The 24,400-nt window shown below is 38.1% G+C and overlaps 1 long non-coding RNA gene across 1 annotated transcript; it reads right to left on the minus strand.

The window, feature by feature from the left end:
* Window positions 1-2,447: 2,447 nt before the first annotated feature.
* LOC122040964 lies at window positions 2,448-3,786 on the minus strand. The gene is made up of 3 exons (XR_006128755.1): window positions 3,376-3,786; window positions 3,204-3,299; window positions 2,448-2,489 (listed from the first exon to the last, which is right to left on the minus strand). It is a non-coding gene; the product is annotated as an uncharacterized LOC122040964 (long non-coding RNA).
* Window positions 3,787-24,400: the final 20,614 nt, after the last annotated feature.

The following is a 24,400-nucleotide window of genomic DNA, read 5'->3' on the forward strand; positions in this document are numbered from 1 at the left end:
GTGTACCAATTGGGATTGAATCCCAGCCTCGATAAGTAATTCCTAAACTCTCCTAAGAGGTATTCGCCACCACGATCGATCAGAAGGTGTCTTGATACTTTACCTAGTCGCTTTCTCCACATCGACCTCACTCTTTCAACTTATCAAAGCTTGACCATGCACATTAGGTAAATGTATCTTGAATAATCGCTCATAAAATGACAAAATATTTAAAACCACCTCTCGCATATAGGACCACACAAATCAGAATGAACCAATTCTAACACTTCTTTGGCTCTATACCCCTTGGCCTTAAAAGGTCTCTTGGTCATTTTACCTTCCAAGCAAGATTCACAAGTCAGAAAATTTTCCAACTCTAATGAACCCAAAAGTCCATCAGCTATAAGCATCTGAATCCTACTTAAGTTAATATGACCAAGCCTTAGATGCCAAAGATATGCTTGGTTCATTTCCGAAGGTTCTTTTCTTTTATTTGAGTTAGAAGATGAGTTATAAATTTTCATGTTTTGCTTTATGGGAGAAAATAGATTTAAAGTATATAAATTGCCAACTAATGCACCAGAACAGATAATCACTTTATTTCTCTTAATAACTACATCATTACTAAAAGAAACTGAATATCTATCTAAAAACAGTTTAGAAACTGAAATTAAATTCTTTCTAAAACTGGGTACATAAAGACAATTTATTAAAACTAAATTTCTATTTCTATTAAAAGATAAGTAGACATCTCTCATCGCAATGTACGCCACCTTAGAGAGCATCGCCTACGTATGTAATCTCTCCTTCTCAGTCTGCCTTTCTCGAACCCCGCAAGGAATTGCAGACATGATCAATGGCTCTCATATCTACACACCAGTGTTGGTAGATAACACCGCTAAACATGTTTCAACAACAGAGTACGAGATATACCTTGTTTCGATTCCCATGAGGACACCGCCTCAATGTCCCGACGTCATAGACGGGAAGCACTTCTTTCTATTGACGCCTCAGAGGAGTCCCCGTCCAAGAAATTTTAAGACCTCCCTGCATCGGTGACAATCTGAAACATTACTACATACAAAATATACATCAGCCACACTCGGCTGGAATATATGCACAAATAGAAACATCATAACACGCAGTTTAATATACTCAGCCTACCCGGCTGGACAAAATGAAATAACACATAACCACCATCTATAACCATCAACCCAAATGACTGGAACAAAATAGAAACACACACAGCGAAAGACAGAACGATAAATACTCAGCCTACACGGCTGGACGTAAACGCAGCGGAACTCACGAAAGAAAACAAATGTATGACCGACAAAGTCACTAACTAAATTACCTACAACCACCAGACTAGACTCTAAAAACACATCGACTTGTTCAAAACCAAAATACGCAAAACTAATATACATCCAAACAGTGACAAGACCCAAAAAAAACTATCCTCGAGTATGACGTGGGACCCAAGACTGGCAGCCGGCATCTCTCCAAGCATCCATGACCCATCTATCTGTTACCTGACGAAAGAATACCATTTTGTGGGGTGGTGAGTATTGAAACTCAGCGAGTAAAGAAAGAGACAGTGCATGAACATAACATGTAAGTAGAGAGTGTCAACAGTATACAGTCTCATAAGAGATAGCAGATACTACAATAGATCCAAAATAAATGCTTATACCTGAAACCATATCCTAGGCTAGGTAAAACAGGTCAAAACTGATACTAACCTACTAAAGCAAGGTATAAACAAATTTTCAATGACTAAACATCTACAATGAGAATACATCTCAACATAAGTAAGATATCAGCATATGTGAACAACTACAGAAAGCAATAACAGCAGATATAAACAGCAGCAGCCAAAGCAAATATAATAACAACGTATGCACGGATGGTCACTCCCGCCCACCTCTCCGCACCATGACCCCTGTATGGTCGAGAGGCCGGGTCAGTGACAGACTGTACACCACTCCAGCTACCACTCACACGAGTGGCCGAGGGGACAGTTGCATAGTAGCTAACTAGCTACGTCCCTGCTGCTCGTACTCCAGCTACCACTCACACAAGTGGTCGAAAGCGACACAGACAAGCCAGATCAACTCCGCCTACCACCTCTCGAGTGGCCGAGGACGCCAAGATGCACGCAACGATACGATGCAAACAATGCAACAAATATCATATATATATAAGCGAAATGTATGCTATACGGCCAAGACGCCAACATAATATATAAATAAATGGCAGTCAAAGCATACAGACATGGTATCTAGTATCTGCTACTGATCATGGACAACGACAAGAGACTGCATAGATATGGAAACGAGTTTCTCAAAGATCATGTGGAAGTATCAAGCGCAGGAAAATAAGAGTGGAGTCAAGGTAAAATAGTCCTTATCCAAAAATAGTTCATGCACCAGTTCAAAGAACTAAAAGAAACAAGGCAAGAAGTACCCGCCTTTATATGCAGATCGTGTCAACCGTCTTCAATCAACGTCCTGCAAATCACGTGATGTACAATTTAGCTAATTTCATATGTCACAACTAGCTAACCTACATCCCAACTAATTAGGAAATACCCTAATCGAAACGATTATTAATTAACCTTAATTAATAATCTACCTAAATTGATCCTAATTTCTTCCATAGCCAATCTAATACATGATCAAACTCATATCATTAACAATGAAATCCGAAAACTCCAAAACCATTCCCACCACAATCTGTCCAAGCAATCAACCAACATTGAGGAATGAGCACACTTGAAAACCAATCGGAACCACACTAATCTGTCTAAAATGTTCAACCAACAGCGGCGAGGTAAGCTCATATTGAAAAATCAAACTAGTAACCCGAAATTCTATCAAGAGCAATTAGCTAAACAGTGGTGAAACGATCACATATTGAAATCAATCCAAAATACACAATTCGATCCATAACATTCAGTCAACTATGGAACAATTAATACATAAATCCGTCCATACCATTCAGTCATTAGCGAAGACACAAGCATGTATCAAAATCAAATCACTACTACCAAAATCAGTTTTGGAAATCCCAAAAATCTCCACGATGAATAAGATCAAACTCCCTCCGAACAAAACCCAACAAACCGATACGAGATTTTGAATCCATCTTGCAGATCAAGAACAACATTTAAATCAGTTGTAAATCCCTAACAGCTACAAACAGAAAAAGTAATACCATCTTACCACATCTAATACCAACAACAAACTGTACTCACGTTCAGCTGCAACAAGGAGTACAAGCCATCTCCTAACAAACCTCAATCAGTCCACAGATGGTCCCTAAACTTCCATAATCAATAGGAAAATAGACCTCATCATCCTGTGCCCAAATCCATAACCAAATCTAACCGCTTACCTCCAAGATTACTGCTAGGGCACAACGCCGCGAGAGGGAGAGGGAGGGGATCGGGAAGAGTTGCGCCTCTGGTGCTCGCCTGAGGGAAAGGGAGTCGCAGCCGTGGCTCGAGGGAGAAGAGAAGGAGTGTCTTCTTCTCCGGCGATGACCCGCGGCTGCAGGCGGTCGGCGCGAAGGGGCGGTCGGCGCGAAGGGGCGGTCGTGGCTCCTTTTCTCTGCTTGTGCGACGGCTAGGGCAAGGGGTCGGCGCCGATTGGGTCAAGAGGTGGCACGGAGAAGGCAGCAGCGGTGGAGAAGAGTCTCGTGAGGGAGAAGAGATAGAGAGCTCGGCGGCATCGTTGGGTGAGGCTCGGGGATGAGGATCGGTGCGAGAAGCATTGGCCGCGTGAGGGGTTTTTGAGAAAGAAAGGTTCGGCGTTAAAGGATTTTATAACAAATACTTAGGTTTAGTGCAATTAAACCCTAACTTGATTCCTTAATCAACTCCTACTTCCGGGTATTCTTAACAGGCTTTTATCGGCCCCATTAGTGCATCCCCTCTAAACACATCATACGAGCTCCAATTAAATCCAGAAAAATTTCTATAAATTCCTAAAAATTCCAATAAAATTATTTATCAAATAACCTTATTATTTTAATATTATTTTGTTGCCGTATTTTACATTCTCCCCCACTAATAAAAATTTGGTCCCCAAATTTACTACTAACTCAGGAATCCTCATCTAAGGATAACGATCACATAGCACACCCATATACTAGTCCATCATAGTGTCATGATCAATTCCTTAACCGAAAAGGATGCTTCTGTGGGTTATGGACTCATCACGCTTCTGCTGCGCCACTCTGATATTCTACCTTTACTTGTTGACACATAGAGAATCAGACTTCAAAGTTCACAATATCACCCTCTGCATTTTCCCTTTCCATAATTACTATATATACAGGGAGTCTTAGACCTATGAAAGAGGAAGTCGGTCTCCTACTGAGTAAATTAGTCCTCTATTAACCAAACCAACGCGAGTAAATCGATACTCTATACATCGGGTCCATAAAATATCTAGGGCACTGTAAACCTAAATAGCAATATCAAGGACTCCGCATGTCCGTACAACAAACATACCCAAAAATAAGATCACTGGCACAAAGTCTGTAATCTAGCCTTCAACTAAAATCACCAACTCCATAAATATCAAAGCATTATACTCTTTAAATTATTATCAACATCAAAGACTAAATAATAGATCATCAAGTCTAATATCCACTAATAGATCATCAAAAGACAACATATCACCATATCTGATCTAACCCATGACTGACACCACAAATCATACATTGTATAAACACATGGTACAAACAACTAACCAAGTACTAACAAAAGTGTATGATAACGGTATACTACATACCTCCTATAGCTTGGAGATTCCTGCCGCTGCCTGGTCCCACAACTTGAGAGTCACATCGAGGGATCAACTTACAAAGGGAAAACAAAACAATCGGAACACCGAGAAACAAGATCAACTCGAAAATCATAAATCGAAACAAGATCGAAATCCCAAAAACATAAAACCCAACATTTGACTCGAACCATGCTCTGATACCACTAAATTGGTATCAGACTAACTCAAAAATCCGGAATGTAAAAATAGGCATCGAAAACCTTGGCTCTGATACCACTAAATTGGTATCAGATTAACTTGAAAATACAGAACACGAAAAACAACAGACATCGTATACCTGCTCTGATACCACTAAATTGGTATCAGATTAACTCGAAAATCCAAATTACTAAAAACAAATCACAACATCGGATACATAAAAATAGGCTTCGTAACTTGGCTCTGATACCACTAAATTGGTATCAGATTAACTAAGAAATCCAAAACACGAAAAGCAACAGACATCGAAAACCGGCTCTGATACCACTAAATTGTGAATAACAACAGTAAGTAAGCAATAACAACATAAGTACAAGATTTGGGCACATGACGATAAATCCACTAAATTGTGGATTTGGGCACAGGATGATGAGGTATATTTTCCTATTGATTATGGAAGTTTAGGGACCATTTGTGGACTGATTAAGGTTTGTTAGGAGATGGCTTGTACTCCTTGTTGCAGCTGAACGTGAGTACAATTTTTTGTTGGTATTAGATGTGGTAAGATGGTATTACTTTTTCTGTTTGTAGCTGTTAGGGATTTACAACTGATTTAAATGTTGTTCTTGATCTGCAAGATGGATTCAAAATCTTGTATCGGTTTGTTGGGTTTTGTTCGGAGGGAGTTTGATCTTATTCATCGTGGAGATTTTTGGGATTTCCAAAATCTTCATTCCAGCTTTAGGTCATGTACTCTGAGATTTATTCACTTTCTTTGCTGAACCAACTTGTTTCTTCTTCTTCTTTCCTTTCGGTTTAGAAGTAGAACCATTTTCAGCATAGTGAATATGAGAATTGTGACGAAATAATCCTTCTGTTGCCTGAAGTTTTGTCAGTAGTTCCGCCAATGAATATACCCTTTTGTTCATATTGTAATTCAGGCGAAATTGCTCAAAACTTCTAGGTAGTGTTTATAGGATCATATCGATCTGGGTTTCCCCATCAATTTCTCCACCAAGGATCTGTATTTCGTTCAGATAAGCCATCATCTTTAGGATATGATCCCTCACAGGAGTACCCTCTTGCATGGCTGTCATTATCTTTCTCATGGCTTCTTGTCTAGAAGCCCGATCCTGATGACCAAAGAGTTCCTTGAGATTGTTCATAATATCATAAGCTTTTGGTAAATCTTGATGCTGATGTTGCAATACATTTGACATTGAAGCCAAAATGTAACACCGCGCCATCTCATCTGCCTTTACCCATTTCCTATGATATTCAATCTCCTCTTGGGTAGATTCACCAGTGGGTGCATCAGGACAAGGCTCAGTCAGTACAAACTTATAACTTTTAGCAGTAAGAACAATGTCCAGGTTCCTTTTCCAATCTATGTAGTTAGGACCAGTAAGTCTATTCTGTTGTAGTATGATGGACAGTGGGTTGAAAGTCATCCTAAGAATCACAAATAACTTTTGGTCAAAACACTAAATTTAGAATAATATTGATTCCTCAAACAATACTATTTTAAATTGACCAACACCTCAAAATACCGTGAATTTTGTATGCCACGATAGTGTGGACGTATACAAATTCAACATTTGTAAAAGGAGGGTTTTAACCCATTAATTTTATTATCTTGTCAACCTAACTTTTTGACAAATAAAATTAATAGTTGGTATCCTTTGGTCACACAAATAATAGCAGTGACTCCGATGGGGAGGATACTATTAGTTGTGCCTAAGTGTATACCATTACTTGACACTAAGTCCATTAATAAAATTGTGCTCCTTCCGATGAGGAAGATCACACGCTCTTAATTAACTTCCTATAGTCATCCCAAATGGAAGTTTGTTATAGTGATCCACAAACAAGCTCATCCGATATGGAGGAAGGCACTCAGAGCCAACGTGCAAACTTGTTTGCATCACTTACAAACCAGTAATGGAGACCGTGGAATTTATTTAAAATCTCTCTCCCACTTAGTTATTTATAAATGAGGAATTTTAACTATGCTAGCCTACTAAACATGTATACTAACATGCACACACAACACAATATAAAAGCAATAAATAGAAAATCTAATTTTCAACTATTATGACTTTTATCTATGGTTGTCTTCCGTGTGTTGTCATCCCAAGCTGCTGCCATATTTGGTCTAGCTGTCGCATCCATCTTGCTCCTTGTTCCGCTGCGCCTCTGGTCCTCAAAAAGGTTCCACGCCTTGCAAGATTCGATCCGCGACATAAATATAATTTTACATTTTTCGATCCTATATTCCTCGAAGGAATGTACATGTAAACTAGATCGAACATAAAATAAAAATTTACATCCATCGATCCTATATTCCATAAAAGGAATGTACATGTAACTAGATCAAAAATAAAATCCTAATAAAAACTAAATACAGCTCCTGCTGTATTTTATAATACAATCATGCACACACATATAATTGCCCTTGACATGTCCAAAGGTCCAATCACACACATAAAGAAAACTATAAGCCATAATAGTTGGATCCTGCATCCACAAAGTTAGCACATCATACTCTTAACCTGCCTAAATTATGTATGACATGTGCATAATTAAACTAATACCAAATACACAGAGGCAAAACCCTAGCTCTGATACCAATTGTTGGTTGCTACTCGAAAAACCTAGAGGTTCCACAGTACAAAAATTTTGTACAAAGATCTGAACCTTTTCCTAGCTACCATGTGTTCTTTTAAATTAAACTTGGATCGCCTGCGGAACTTAACACGTTTGATCCAAATTTAATTTATTTGTTCTTTTAGGTTTTGACTTGGATCTCCTGCGGAACTTAACACGTTCGATCCAAATCACCTAGGTTATTAATTCCATTAAATATTAATTTCCAAAATTGGTTTCAGGACTGCATGGCGAGGCACATGACCTTCTTGGATATGGGAGCAACCACCACCGACTAGACAAAACCTTTTAAGGAAAGCTAATATTTAATTTCCTAAAATAACTTTAGGTTAACCAAAAGGAACAATCAAATCACAAGGAAAAGAAAAAAAACAAAGAACACAACATCGAAAACAAATTTGAAATACTAGAATCGCATGCCTCTTGTATTTGGTATTATTTCCAAAAATAACTAGTATGATGCGGAAAGGAAAAATACTAGTTATACCTTTTAGAAAGACCTCTTGATTTTCTGCCGTATTCCTCTTCTAACCTCGGACGTTGTGTGGGCAACGATCTTCCGAAATGAGAAACCACCAAAGCACCTTCTTCTCCTCCTTGCTAGGTTTGGCCAAATCAAAAGCTTCACCAAGGAAGAAGAAAAACACCAACCAAACTCCAAGGGATGAAAGCTTTCTCTCCTTCTTCTTCTTCTTCTCCAAGTAGTATCCGGCCACCACAAAAGCTCCAAGCAATGAAGAGTTTCGGCCACCACAAAGAGGAAGAGAGGGAAAGAAGATGGCCGGCCACAACACCAAGGAAAAAGAGGGAGAGAATAATAGAGGTTGTGTCTCATGAAGGCACCCCAACCCCCTCTTTTATATTCCTTAGCTTTGGTAAATAAGGAAATTTAATTATAATAAAATTTCCTTAACTTTCCTTGACATGAATTAATTGAGAAAAATAAAATAAAATTTCTCAATTAACCTTGTAATGGTCGGCCACCTCATTGAGATCAAACAAGACAATTTTCAATCAACAATTAAAAATTCCTTATTTGTCTTCGGAAATTTTAAAAAATAAAATTTCCCTTTAAAATCCCTTCATGGTTGATAAAAAGAAATTTCTATAATTTTAATTTTTCAACATGTGAATAATTTTCAAAGAGAAAAAATAAAATATCTTTCCTATCTACAAATAAGGAAAGAGATCTAATCTCTTTTCTTAATCTTTTGTAGAAGAGATATTTTAATTTTAATTCTCTTCTATAAATTATATCTTCCACATAAGAAAATTTTAAAATTAAAATTCTTTTAAATTTAATGGGGGTTGGCCACCTAAGCTTGGGTTCAAGGTAGGGCCGGCCACCCATGAACCAAGGCTTGGTCGGCCCTAGCTTGAACCTAAGCTAGGGCCGACTTTATCATGGGTAAGAAGGTGGGTATAGGTGGGTATAGTACTTATAAATAAAAGGCTACGATAGGGACCGAGAGGAGGAATTGGTTTGGTCTCCCGATAAAATCCCGTGTTCGCCCCGAACACACAACGTAATTTTATCAATAATAATTCATTCCACTAGAGAACTATTATTGAACTACCGCATCAATCCCAAATTATATTTTTGGGCTCCTTCTTATTATGAGTGTATTAGTCTCCCTGTGTTTAAGATGTCGAATGTCCACTAATTAAGTGAGTTACTGACAACTCATTTAATTAATATCTTAATCCAAGAATAGTATCACTCAACCTTATCGTCATGTCGGACTAAGTCCACCTGCAGGGTTTAACATGACAATCTTTATGAGCTCATCTTGGGGACATTATCAACCTAGATTACTAGGACACAATTTCCTTCTATAATCAACAACACACACTATAAGTGATATCATTTCCCAACTTATCGGGCTTATTGATTCATCGAACTAAATCTCACCCATTGATAAATTAAAAAAATAAATATCAAATATATGTGCTTGTTATTATATTAGGATTAAGAGCACACACTTCCATAATAACTGAGGTATTTGTTCCTTTATAAAGTCAGTATAAAAGAAACAACCTCAAATGGTCTTACTCAATACACTCTAAGTGTACTAGTGTAATTATATAGTCAAGATAAACTAATTCCTAATTACACTACGACCTTCCAATGGTTTGTTCCTTTCCATTTTGGTCGTGAGCTACTGTTTATAATTTATAAGGTACTGATAACAACATCTTCTGTATGTGGCACCACATACTATGTTATCTACAATATAAATTAATTGAACAACTACAACTAAATGTAGATAATTTGACCAAATGTGATTCTTTATTCAAAATAAATGTTTACAAAAGCTTAGGCTTTCAGTATACACTCTAACAGAGACTAGCATGTAGGTCAACGGATGACTTAATCTCACAAGTCATGGATATGGGATATCAGGTTGACAAATGGGTATATATTAGAGAATATATACTGAATGACCCGCCATGAGAATATTTCATGCATCATTATATGAGTGTCATAAATATTCTTATATGACTATTGGTATGAATAGTCCTTAGACCTGAAGTCACTACGGTTCCCTACATAAGGAATTGTGACTTTAGTATCGACAAACATCACCTGTAACAAGGTGGATAATAAAGTCGATCACTGGGTATGCAATGAATTATGTGGAGAGATGTGAGTGATGTAGATGAGATATATCCCTTCCATATAATGGAAGTGATATCTGTGGGCCCCTTGATTAGTAGGACACAAGAAAGCATGACCATGCACAAATGAGTCAATATGAGATATTGAGCTTATTTGATTGAGTGTGTCTACTTAGAGATCAAGAAACACAAAGGTTGATAAGATGATGACACAGTCTATGCCTCATCGATCAATCTAGATATCAAGGATAGAGGGACCAAGTCATACAAGATAATAGCCACGGACAGGTTAGGTCGAATCTCGACTTTCTCGCCACTTGGGTAGCAATGATACCTTGCTAGATGCCACTCATTGCTTATGTATCTAAATGTTGATTTGGGTACATTACCAATGTTACGAGAACATATTGGGTCACACACAAAGAACAAGTAGATTTGGAGATGAGTTCATATGATGAATCATTGGATTAAGTCTAATCCGAATTGAATTTATTGAGTTAGACTCAATTGGATCTAATTATTGGATCAAGTCCAATTCAAACTAGACTTGAGGAAGTCAATTAAAATTATGAAATAGCGATTCATTGAATTTAAATTGCATGAGAATTAATTGAGTAAGACTCGATTGAATTAGACTTGAGTTAGACTTAAGTGAGTTATACTTGAGTTAGACTTAAGTGAGGATAAATGAGAAGACATTCATTGAATTTTTGAAATTCAATGAATCATTATATTCAATTTTTGAAATTGAATGAAAAATGGGGAGTTTCAAAATGGCCCTTAATGGAGAGTGAATACTCATTAATGCTCATTAATGGAGTTAATGGCATTAAGTGTTTTCATTGGATGAAAAATACTTAAGCCATTTTACTCTCATTTTTCCTTACTTTCATTATCCTTCCTCTTCTTCTTCCTCTCTTGGCTGAAATTACTCTTGGTTGCTAGCACAACCATAAGTGTTTTTCTTCTCCATCTTTGTGAGTTTGTGAGACAAATGGAGGAACACTTGTTCGTGTGGATACCGAAAGAGGCACGGACGCTTGATCATGCTGAGATCCGAGCTGTCGGGAGATCGTGTGCACGCTACAAAGGTATAATTTCATGCTCTTAGAAACTTAGTATATAATCTTGTTTCCCTTCGCATGGATCTTCTGGAGGAACTAGTATTTTCCGCTGCGCGTTTGCGTGTTTAGCGCAACTAGTTCCTTGCAGTTTTTACGTTTCAGGAAACACATTGATCTGGATTTGCGATACATTCGGGTGACACCTGATGTATGGAGATTTGGAGCATTCTTATTGGTGAAACGGTATGAAGAATGACATCGTGGATTTTGTAGCTTGATGTTTAGTGTATCAGCGAGGCTGAACATCGGAGACCATCAGAATTATTTTTAGGATTATTATGTTATGGGATTGTCTCCATTGATTTGGATACTAGAGTGGAGTGGGAGTATGTTATGATGGATCTTGTTGTGGGATTACCCAAGACTCGGAGGGGATATGATGGTTTGGGTAATCATGGTTGGGTGATGACTTGCTTCCTAGCTATCGATTTGTAGGATAGATTCTTTTGGATTGAGTAGCAGGATTATACTCTAGAGGGATTTCCAGACTGGATGATGTATCTCTGAGTATCGTTTTGGGATGGAGATCAGTGATTTCATGTCATGATTTTGATTATGTTTACAGCAGACTTTGGATTAGGAGTTTCACTTTAGTATAGATTTTCATCTCAAACTGATGGATAGTTTGAGCGATCTATATAGGTGTTGGAGGATCTATTGATAGTGGATTTTAGATTTTTGGGGTGTTTGATTTATCCACAGTTGGTTAGGTAACCGTGTGGGAATAACAGAAGTAGGGTGAGCTCATGGCTCACAGAGTCATCCCTTAGGGTGGGAGATTGGTTCATGATATTTGGATGGAGTGGTATATGAGGATGTTGATTGGTGGTTACTTTAGAGGAGGGTCCCTGAGTTGACTAGTAAATTTGGGGACCAAATTTTTATTAGTGGGGGAGAATGTAAGATACCGTAAAATTAAATAATAAATGTTATTGGACAAAAAATCGTATTGGATTTTTCTGAAATTTTTAGAAATTTTTCGGGATTTAAACGGGCTCCATATGATCTGTTTTGATAGGACGGATTCTGGGTACAGAGTAGGCTTGTTTGGAATACCCAATTAAATGGGAGTTGATTTAGGATTTAATTTAAAGGTTTAATAATTAAACCTAAGTTTTATATTCCTTATTTTGCTCTCTCGATTCTTTCTCCTCCCCTGCCCCCGACTTTCTTCCTCTCCGCTCCTTCTCATGCGATCGGAGCAGACGACGCCACCAGGGAACCGATCGCCGAAGCCTGATGCACTGCCGGCTGAGCCTCCCTCCTTCCTCTCCCTATCGCGGCATGGAGATTCTCATCCTTCTCCCGATTGAGCTTCGGCCGGCCATCGAACCTGAGCTTTTGCCTCTTCTTGCGATTTCCCCTAAAATCCCGATTTCCTTCTCGGATTGTTGAATGCCGATCCACGCGCTGCCTTCTTTCGACTTCTCATCGCCGCAGACTACCGACCCTCGACGCTGATGAGCCCTGGTCGCCGATCGCCGCCATCAGTAGCCGCATCTTCTTCCCTTGCACGCGGGCTACCGACCTAAGGGGGAGAAGGGGCGCTAATTCCAGGGTTTTCCAGACATCTTTATTTGCTTGGAGTCACGTGATCACCGAGGGTAAGCTAGCCTTCTTTTCTTGGTACTCTCTGACCCGTGCCCTAACAATATAGCTGATCGATCGTCTTCTCCTTAATCTGTTCGTCGGGGATTGATATGTAGCTTCACACCTGCTGGTTTTGGATTGGGCAACAGCATTGGAGGCGACTGATCAAGGTGTCAGATCAACCTGGTGATGGATCTCCCTTGAGCAGGACTTCATCTTCTCCATTTCTTGTGGCTGTCAGGGCCTTGGGTGAAGAGGTGGAGGGTTGTTGAGGTGAGTTTGGTACTGTGAGTTAGGGTTTCAATAAATCCTTTGCTATATGATTGGATTTATGGATTGAATTTTGGAAGAATTGGTGTAGGTATTCTGTGGTAGCTCCCGGATAGTGGATGGCTGGATGTTAGCTACTGGATTGCTGCCCTACGTCAAGGTAAATGCCTTACAGTGATGTATTGCTGGGTTACTCATTTGTAGGTTGCTAAATTAAGTTTTTCTAATGGGTTGTAGGGTTTTGTGCTTGCTTAGTTTATGAGTGGTGTGATGTGGATTGATTGATATTGTGGATTAAGGATTAAGGTTTTGCCTCTAGTGGTAAGTATTGTTTTGGTTGATATAGATTATTATGTGATCATTTTTAGGAGCATTGGATTAGTTGTTGATTGGATTATCAGATGAGGTAGGTTGATGATTGGGTTGTTTGGTTGATGTGGATTTATGATGGAGATTTGAGCTTATGATAGGTTTTATGGTTGATATCATTATGTGGTGGGTTGGTAATTAAGAGAATAGATTTATTATTGGATTAAATGTGTTGTTTTGGGGGAGTTTTGGAGGTGTATCATCTATGACCTAATCTAATTAGGTTATATTATGATTAAGGTTAGTTGGAGGATTAATCCATAATCATGTTTGATTAGGGTTATCCTAATTGGGTGGGGGAAAGTTGTTTAGTTATTTACTTCATATGTAACTGGCTAAATACATTATATGATTGCAGGACTTTGGTTTGAGACGAGTGTCTCGACATGGGATTTCCGGATCACGATCGACAGATTTAAGGCGGGTATTTCTTCCTTGCCTCTATGTAGATTTTTATTGACCTTAGTGCATGGTTTTATGTGATGGTTTAGGATGCTTTATCTTATATCGTGTTCGTTTGTTGCTTTCCTGCTTGATACCGATGCTTGACCCTTGTGATGATCTATTTAATTCATATATAGTCTCCACTCTTGATATCTACTCTGTTGTGATTACACGTGTAGAGTATGTCTTGTAGGGTTTGTCGGGTTGTTGGTATTACCAAGCTGATTGGGTATATGATGTGGATTGTACATAGGTGGGTATGTGTTATAGGAGTCATCTTGTTGACCGTGCATTTACATGAGGTGTGTACATACGTATTTGTCATGTACTTTTGGAGGAGTTGTGTTGATTGTATATTTGGGGTATATACACATGTCTGTCGTGTTTTTTTATTGGAGGATACATGTTGATTGTACTTATCTTTTGTGTACATGTGTCTGGTGGGATTATTGGAGATTTTTGGTTGATTATACATGTGTAGTGTGTAGATATGTTTGGTGGGATACATGGAGGTATCATGACGATTATACTCATGTTGGAGATATTTATGAGGTTTGGGGTGTTGCATGGATGATGATTATATATATATATATATCATGTTCATCATTCATTGCATCTGATGACCATTGTCTCCCTTGTGGTGAGAGAGTCATCAGTTGGTTTGGTTTAGCGCCGCACACTCGGCCACTCATGGGTAGTGGTAGTTAGAGCAGTTGCCGCTCGTCCTGTCGTGCCACCCGGTCACGAGGTTTAGTGAGATCCGGCGTTGTGAGCAGTCAGGGACCCTGATGCTATGTAGTTAGATAGCTACTAGCGGACTGTCCGCCTCGACCACTATATAGTGGGCTGGAGGGTAGTACAGTCGTCACAGACCCAAGCCTCTCGGCCATACAGGGGTCGTGGTGTTCAGAGAGGTGGCGGGGGTGACCATGGAGCATGCATGCACTTTTGCATATGATGCACGGTGTATCTGGGGGTTATATTTGCATACATGCTTACTAGATACTAGTTGCATGTGTTTGTGGTATGTTGTATTTGATTGCGATATGATTGTTGCATATGGTTGTCATGCTGCATACATGTCATTTATTTTACATGTATTTGCAGTCGTATTTATATTGCACAGGTGTCACGAGTAGGTCTGTTGCAGATCTGGTGAGTTTACTGATCATTGTACCATGTGTCGATTGGGTATGTATATGTCATTATGCTAGTTGTGGTTCGTACAGTTTATGTCGGTTATTATGTATGTTCGGATGCATTGATTATGATAGTATGATCATGTTCTTATTCCCTCCATATACTTTTGATCTCCATGTTTTATTTATTGACCATGCACTATCTTGTCTATTACCCATTGAGTTACCTATACTCACCACCGCATGTATACATTTATGTTTTCGGGTAGATGGTTGGAGTGTCGCTCGAGTATCCTGTCTCGTCCACATCCGAAGACTGTATTCGTTTTCTATTGTATATTCTTTTCTTATTCGTGGCATTGTATTTGTGTTTAGCCATGTGGCTATCTTATTCTTTTGGGTGTTGTATTTGTGTTTAAGCCGTGCCGGCATGCATTGTATCTATTTGTCTTGTGTGGGCTTTCCGTTTTCATTTTTCCGCTGTGTTGGTTTTTGGTACAGCCGTGTGGGTTGTTTTATATATAACTGCGTGGTTGTGATTGTTTCATTCCAGCCGTGTGGGATGTTATTATAACTGCGTGGTTGTGTATATAAATATTCCAGCCGCATGTGGCTGATGTATTTTGCTTGTAGTGATGCTTCATATTGTCACTGGTACAGGGGAGACTCTGCCGGATTTTTGTCTGGCAGGGACTCCTTTGGGGCGTGACAATTTTGTTGGGGGGGTCCTAGGGCATGAATATTCGTGTTTATGTCCATTAATTTCATAAAATTCAATAAATTTATGGTTTTCAAATTCTCTCCCATGCTCACTTCTAATTCTTTTTATCTGAGTGTCTTTTTCATTTCTATTAATTTAGAAAAGATTTTAAAGACTTCGAATGTTTCATCTTTAGTTTTTAAGAATTTTACGCAAGTAAATCTTGAGTAATCATCGATTATTACTAAGTAATATTCGTTTTTTCTTAGTGACTTGGCCCATGTGAATCAAACAAGTCTAGGTGAAGGGGCTCAAGTATCGAGGTTGTTCTATTCAGGTTGGTTAACTTATTGTAACAACCCAAATTTCCTCATTTCGAGTTCTAATAGTACTTGAAAATATTTATAAATACTTTAGAAATATTCTAGAGAATTTTAGAAATTTTTAGAGTATTTTTATGTAATTTTTGGAGTTCGTTTGGTATTATTATCAAAAGAAACAAGTTGCAAAAAATAAAGAGGTTGAGCCGAGGTTCGAACTGGAGACCTCCGGTTAAGCAAAGCCTTAAGTTGTTTCGGCTGACCAGGAACCAGCAAGGCTGTGCTGATAAAATAGATAGTGAAATTAATTTAAGTAGTATTTGATAACAGAAACATTTAGGTATTAAAAGGGATAAGTTAAGAGAAGAACTTAGGGTTATTTCCGTGACCTAAACTTTTCCACCCTTCTCCCGACGGTGCGCTGTTCTCTGTTGGGCGAAAACCAAAGAGAAGCTAGGGCTTCTCTCCGGTGACCGGCCTAGGGTGATCTCCGAGAGGTTTCTCCACCATCGCTATCACCTTGTCGAGGAGAACAAGTGGATGTGAAGAAGTTGCCGAGAGCTTGAGTTCTCCGAAGCCCTAGAAGCGATTTCGGTTGTAAGTCCAAGAACAAATGTAAGTGCTACTCACCTGCGGTAAGGGTAGTTTCGAGTTTTGATTTAGTGTTCTTTTGGGATTTCAGAATATGCTGTAAAGATTGTGGATTTTGAAGCTTGCTGTCGTGAGTTTTATAAAGAAGATGAAAAGGGATTTGAATGGATTAAGCATGTAGTTTCGACTCCCCAGCTCTTATAATTTGCATCTCATATCTAGATCCTTTTTATTTGTTACTACCTCAATGTGCATAATCGGCTCATATTGAGTCTTTCAAGATTCGGTTTGTGCTTTGGAATGGGCATGAATGGTTGGTTCTGGAAGTGTTCGGTGGATTGCAGTTTTATGATCCATTGGTTGTGGAGTTTGGTATTTCAATTTTAGAATTTCCTTGCTAAATCTGAGCATGCCGTGGGTTTTTTTTAAGCTTTAGCAGGTTTTTTTAGTTTTGAATGCATGTGTGATTTATTGTTTCAAGTGTTATAATCCGAACCCTAGTTTTCAGTTTGTGCTTATGGCTTTAGTAATTCAGTTTAGATCTTGTTGTTTATTTCAAGCATATAGATTTAAGTTTCCTTGCCACCTCAATATGCATGAACGGTTTTATTTATAAGCATGTAGTTTTTGATATCTCAGTTGTATATTTCTTGTATCTAGAGCCAATTGTTATAAGAATAGCTTCTTATCTTGCTCCGGATTTTGTGCATATACATTTATGAGTAATTATAGGTAAAGGAAGACCAAGGTCTTAATTTTGATCCCAAATTCCAGCATTTGAGGATCAGCAGCACGCTTAGTGCTTGAAGGAAATGCTGAGGCATTATATACTAGAAGTAATAAAAAGATAATAGGTATTTTATTTAAAAAGGCTAGTACACGACTTCCGAGGTTGTCGTTAAACAAATCCAGGTGACCAATTCCGAGGTCTTGGCCCTGGTAAGACCAAGGTCTTTACCCTCGTAGGACTGGCGGTTCGCTACCTCAGTTTCTATTAGGGAGCGCGCAATGGTACTAAGCCTGGGCCCAAGAGATTATTATTTTGAAGTATAAAAGTATAAGTTTTTGAACAAGTGAAATAAGTTTCACATAAGTTTAGAAATCAGCAAGTTTAGTTTTCTTTTATGCTAGCATGTTGTTTAGATTTTTCTTATTGTTATTTGCTATTAGATGAGCAACTTTACATGTTTAGCATTTTAATATGTTTTGTTTCTTTTGCTATTAGTTGAGCATGAGTAGCATTTTCTTTTAAGCATTCAGTTTTTAGATTTCTTCCTATTCACATGCATATTCGAGTTTTGTGAGTTAGATAGCGCTTACTAAGCATTTTGCTTATAGATGCATTTTCCTCTTACTGCAGATAAAGGAAAGGAAAAGTTATAGCAAAGGAAGGCGATAAGGAGGTGTGGATGGATGTGTGATGTCTGGACTATGGAAGACTTGGGATTTAGTTTAAAAATTCATTAAGATTTTGTTTTCAGAATGTTAGAACTATTCTTTCATGTTGCTGGATTTTCTTATTGAATATTTTATGTTTTAGAATTCTTCCTTCTATTTGCTATGCACATTAGTTCCGCTAATTGAGTTGTATCACTGTTGCATGCATATACTGATTGATATATTTTAGTTGTGAACATATGCTTGAGTAGAATGACAAGATGAGTTAATTATGTTTCAGTTGTTACTTATTGCATGTTCCAAGTTTTCAAAGAGTTTTAAGTATTACTGTCAATAAGTGAGCGACACTAGTTAAGTAAAGTCAGTAGTCCAGTAGCGTCCCACCCTCACAGACTAGTAGGGAGGAGGGTGGGGTCGTTACACTTATGGTTTGACTTGGTTTGTTTACCCTGTTGACAAACATTACAAATTGAGTTTTCAATAAATTTTAATTTAGACAAACCTCTAACTAAACCATTTTGACTCATTTTTGCAATGAGTCTAGTGTGAGTGTGACCCAGTCTTCTGTGCCACAACTCAATTTTATCTTGTTGTGTCAATAGACACTCTAGTGAGGAGGTTGGTAGGTCTATTGTATAGATATTCTTTTTCCTAATTCCCTTAAGTGTGATTTCAGGATTTTTAATATTCTTAATTATGCACTCAGTTTTTAAAAATGTGACTAAGTATCCTGAGTCACATAACTGGCTAATACTAAGTAAATTAAAACTAACTTATTCAACCAATAAGACTTTTCGAATGTAAAAATCAAAATTTAATTGGATGTTACCTATTCCGATTACCTTAAGGGTTCCGTCGTTGCCGAATGCGACGGACCCTAGGTTCTTGAGTTTCAGCTTAGTGAATTTCAATCTATCTCCGGTCAGGTATCTAGAGCATCCACTATCTAGCATCCATTGATCCAAATTTTTATGTTCCTACATAAAGTTATTTGATTTGGGTCAATTTAATGGATTCAGAAGATAGCTTGATTGAAATTAACTCCTTAATGCTCTATCTCACCCAATCTAGATGATCAAGCAAGGTATTCCTATGGGTGATTGTGAGATGGTTTATTACGTTATATTTAATTTAATTAAGTTGATTTATTAGTCAAGTTAATTACTTAGATTAAGTTAATTAATTAGATTAAGTTAATTTATTATTAAGTTGATTAATTCTGATTAGGTTAAATTAAATTCGTTAAGTTAATTTAATTAGATTAAGCTAATTTATTATTAAGTTGATTAATTTTGATTAGGTTAAATTAAATGTGTTAAGTTAATTTACTTAGATTAAGTTAATTTATTATTAAGTTGATTAATTTTGATTAGGTTAAATTAAATTCGTTAAGTTAATTTAATTTAATTAGATTAAGTTAATTTATTTTTAAGTTGATTAATTTTGATTAGGTTAAATTTGTTATTTTTGACTAATTTCATCCTAGATCCATCTCACCCGATTCTAAGTTATCAATCAGAAAATCTTAAGTAGTTTTGTGAGATGATTATCTTTAATTTAGATTATTTCTAATGATTAATTTACATTTGAGTTGGACTTAGGTTTTCCAATTAGTCAATTAAATACACATTTCAAAGATTAGCTCCCAGGTTGTGGCGAGGCACTAGGCCTTCTTGGGTATGAGATCATCCACCACTTCTAGATAGAGTCTTTCAAAGAAATTATATATTTAATTTCCTTTTTGAAACTCCTAAGTCTAACTAATCAAGTGTAAATTACGCCTAGGTCCTTAATCTATCATAATCTAAGCATGCATATTACAAAGAAAAGAAAAAAAAACAATCATCAAACAATTTTAATTACTTATAAAGATAGTTTTTCTATTGGCTCCCCCTGGATCATAGCCTCGATATGGTCTATCAAGGTAATAGACTTGATCTTTGGGGATCCAATATTGACCAAGTCCAATTTAATTGCCCAAGTTGGACTAAGGTACCCATGCTTGGACTACTTTTCTATTTGGTCTATTAACAAGTGATAAATAAGATCGGTATTTTCTTTTAGTTCTAAATCCTAGTCCAGATCGATTGTATATGACTTTCTGTTTTCCAAGAATCAAGTCAAGATTCTTGGATCTCAGTGTACACCGTTCCAATGCAATTTTCAAATCATTAACTTGAGTTTTCAGGCTGGAATTCTCTTCCTCAAGCTTTTGGACTTGAGTTGAGGTTCCAGTCTGAATTGGGTCAGTCAAGGATTCGGAGTTAGTTACTTCTTTAAGGGTTGTTACCTCCTTTAGAAGTGACTTGATTCGAACATTAGATTTAGCTAATTTATGCATCAAATAATTAATTAAATTGTACAAACGAGAAGTACTTACAGAGGGGTTGGGCCCTTCGGAAATGGATATGGATCCGTGACTTCTCTCAGACTCAGCTTCTGATTCGTCCTCGCTTCCGGATTCATTGATTTGATCCCGGGCCATCATTGCAAGAAAACTCGTCTGTTCGAGCTCTTCGTCGTCGGATCCTTTTGAGGAAGACTCGTCCTTGGTCGCCTTCAGAGCCTTCTTCTTTCTTTGTTTCTTCGCATCTTTCTGGTTCGGGCAGTTGGCTTTGATATGCCCCTTTTGGTTACAGTCGTAGCATGTTACTTCGAATTTCACCTTTGGTTGGGCCTCCTTGGACTGGATCACCTTTTTAACGTCCTTCTTGTTTAAACCCTTCTTCATTTTGTAGAGCTTCCTCACCAAATTGACGAGTTCGACCGTGAGTTTATCATCATCATCGTCCAAGTCTTGTTCTTCTTCTGACTCTGCTTCGGTTCTGCGTCTTGGTTTTGATTCACGCGATCTACCTGTACCTGCAATCAAGGCTATACCCTTCTCGGTCGATTATGCGTTAACTTGTTCATGCAATTCAAATTCAGCAAATAGTTCATCTAATTTAATTGAAGATAAGTCCTTAGAAACCTTGTAAGCATCTACCATGGATGCCCACAAGGTGTTCCTTGGAAAGACGTTTAGGGCATACCTTAGGATGTCGCGGTTCTCCACTTTCTGTCCAATTGCGTGGAGTCCGTTGAGTAGATCTTGTATCCAGGCGTGGAGCTGGCTAGCCGTCTCACCTTCCTGCAATTTTATATTATATAATTTGTTGAGAATTAGATCCCTCTTGCTTACCTTAGTGTCGGGCGTGCCCTCGTGCAACTCGATCAGCTTTTGCCACAGTTCTTTGGTGCTTGAGAATGGGCCGACATGGTTCAGCTCCTCCTTGATTAGGCCACACTGAAGTGTACAGGTTGCTTTAGCGTTTGCTTCTACTTTCTTGATTATGCTTGCATCCCAATTCATGCACGGTACCGATTTTCCAGCGCCGTCTAGTGGAAGTTCAAGATCGATTTTTATGATTTTCCATATCTCGAAATTAGTTTGAAGGTACGACTCCATCCGACCCTTCCAGTAACTGAAGTCATCTCCGATGAAGAGCGGTGGGCGGGCAGTGCTATAGCTGTTGGTTGGTCCTAGGAAGATCGTACCGGTTCCCCTGTACAAAAATTTTGTACAAGTATTGAACCTTTCCTAACAAACTATTGTGTTATTTAGAAATTAAATTCGGAATCGTAAACGGAACTTAACATTATTGATTCCAAATTTAACTTATCTGTTCTTAGAAGTTTAGACTTGGATCGCAAATGATACTTAACATTATAGATCCAAATCCACCTATGCTACAAATTCAATTAAATATTTATTTTGAAAATTGACTCCTAGGTCAAACATGGCGAGGCACTTGGCATTTTGGGGTATGGGAACATCCACCACTATCTCGACAAAGCCTCTTAACGAAATTCAATATTTAATTTCCTTATATAACTCTAGGTTTAACCAAAAAGAACAATCGAATCACAAGATCGAAAAGCAAAGAAATACAAACTCAAAACAAATCTGAATATCTAGAATCTCTAGCCTCTTGTGTTTGGTATTTCAAATATATACAAAGAAAACTAGTATGATGCGGAATAAAATTACTAGTTATACCTTTCTTTGTAAGCAACAACCTCTTGATCTTCTATCGTATTCCTCTTCTTATCTCGAACATCGTGTGGGCGACGGTCTACCGAGATGAGAACCACCCAAGCCCTTCTTCTTCCTTCTTCCAAGTTTCGGCCAAGCAACTTTCTCCAAGAAGAACAAGTCTCGGCTACCAACCAAGCTCCAAGGAAAACTAGGAAACAAAAACCTCCTTTCTCTTCTTCTCCAAGCCAGATCCGGCCACCAAAACAAGCTCCTAGAGATTGATGAGGTTCAACTACAAAGGAGGAAGAAAAGGAGGTGAAGATGCTAGGGCCGACCACCACCAAGGAGGAAAAGAGAGAGGAAAAATAGAAGAGAGTTGTCACCCAGGGAGGCACCTCTACTCTCTCTTTTATATTCCTTGGTCTTGGCAAATAAGGAAAGTTTTAATAAAACTTCCTTATCATCTTTGCCATTGAAAGAAAATTTAAACAATTTCCTTTCCTCAATCAATGTGGTCGACCACCTCTCATCCTTCAAGCAAGGAAAGTTTTAACACAAAATTAAAACTTCCTAATTTGCTTCCGGAAATTTTTAAAATAAAAATTTCTCTTAAAAAATTTCCTTCATAGTTGGTCAAAAAAAGAAACTTTTATAAATTAAAATCTCTCTATTAAAACATGTGGATCATTTATAAAAAGGAAAGTTTTCTCTAAAATTAAAATCTCCTTTCAATCTACAAATAAGAAAAGATATCAAATCTTTTCTTAATATTTTGTAGAAACTATAAAAGGAAAATTTTAATTTTAAAACTCTCTTTTAAAATCATGAGGATGGTTTCATAAAAGGAAAGTTTTCTCTAAAATTAAAATCTCCTTTCAATCTACAAATAAGGAAAGATATCAAATTTTTTCTTAATCTTTTGTAGAAAAGGAAAGATTAATAATTTTTAAAACTCTCTTTTAAATCATGAACATGGTTAAAAAAAGGAAAGTTTTATCAAAAAATTAAAATCTTCCTTTTAACTACTGATATGGGTAAGGTTTCGAGGGGCCCCGATAAGGAAAAGGAGGGAGGTAATGAAACCAGGGAGATAGGCTAATATCGGTCGGGACATAGCTCAAAAAGATGTGAGTCTATATCGACCGAAATATGCTTCCCAGGAGGAAGATCTATACACCTCAAAGGAGATAGGCTAATATCGGTCGGGACATAGCTCAAAAAGAGGTGAGTCTATATCGACTGAAATATGTTTCCCAGGAGGAAGATCTATACACCTCAAAGGAGGTATGCTAATATCAGCTGATACATAAGAGGTAAGTCTATATCGACCGAAATATACCTCCCAGGGGAAGTTAGGTTTACATCGGCCGGGACATACCTCCCAAGGGGAGTTAGGTTTATATTGGCCGAAGCACACTTACCAAAAGTAAGATTCGCATTAGTTGACGTATACCCCAAAGGAGGTAGGCCAATATCGGCCGGGACATACCTCCCATGGGAAGTTAGGTTTATATTGGCCGGGACATACCTCCCAAGGGGAGTTAGGTTTATATTGGCCAAAGCACACTTACCAAGAGTAAGATTCGCATTAGTTGACGTATACCCCAAAGGAGGTAGGCCAATATCGGTCGGGACATACCTCCCAGGGGAAGTTAGGTTTATATCGGTCGGGACATACCTCCCAAGGGGAGTTAGGTTTATATTGGCAAAAGCACACTTACCAAGAGTAAGATTCACATTAGTTGACGTATACCCCAAAGGAGGTAGGCCAATATCGGTCGGGACATACCTCCCAGGGGAAGTTAGGTTTATATCGGTCGGGACATACCTCTCAGGAGGAGTTAGGTTTATATTGGCCGAAGCACACTTACCAAGAGTAAGATTCGCATTAGTTGACGTATACCCCAAAGGAGGTAGGCCAATATCGGCCGGGACATACCTCCCATGGGAAGTTAGGTTTATATCGGCCGGGACGTACCTCCCAAGGGGAGTTAGGTTTATATTGGCCGAAGCACACTTACCAAGAGTAAGATTCGCATTAGTTGACGTATACCCCAAAGGAGGTAGGACAATATCAGTCAGGACATACATCCCAGGGGAAGTTAGGTTTATATCAGTCGGGACATACCTCCCAAGGGGAGTTAGGTTTATATTGGCCGAAGCACACTTACCAAGAGTAAG

This window comes from Zingiber officinale, chromosome 2A (assembly GCF_018446385.1).
Source record: "Zingiber officinale cultivar Zhangliang chromosome 2A, Zo_v1.1, whole genome shotgun sequence".
Classification (NCBI taxonomy): Eukaryota; Viridiplantae; Streptophyta; class Magnoliopsida; order Zingiberales; family Zingiberaceae; genus Zingiber; species Zingiber officinale.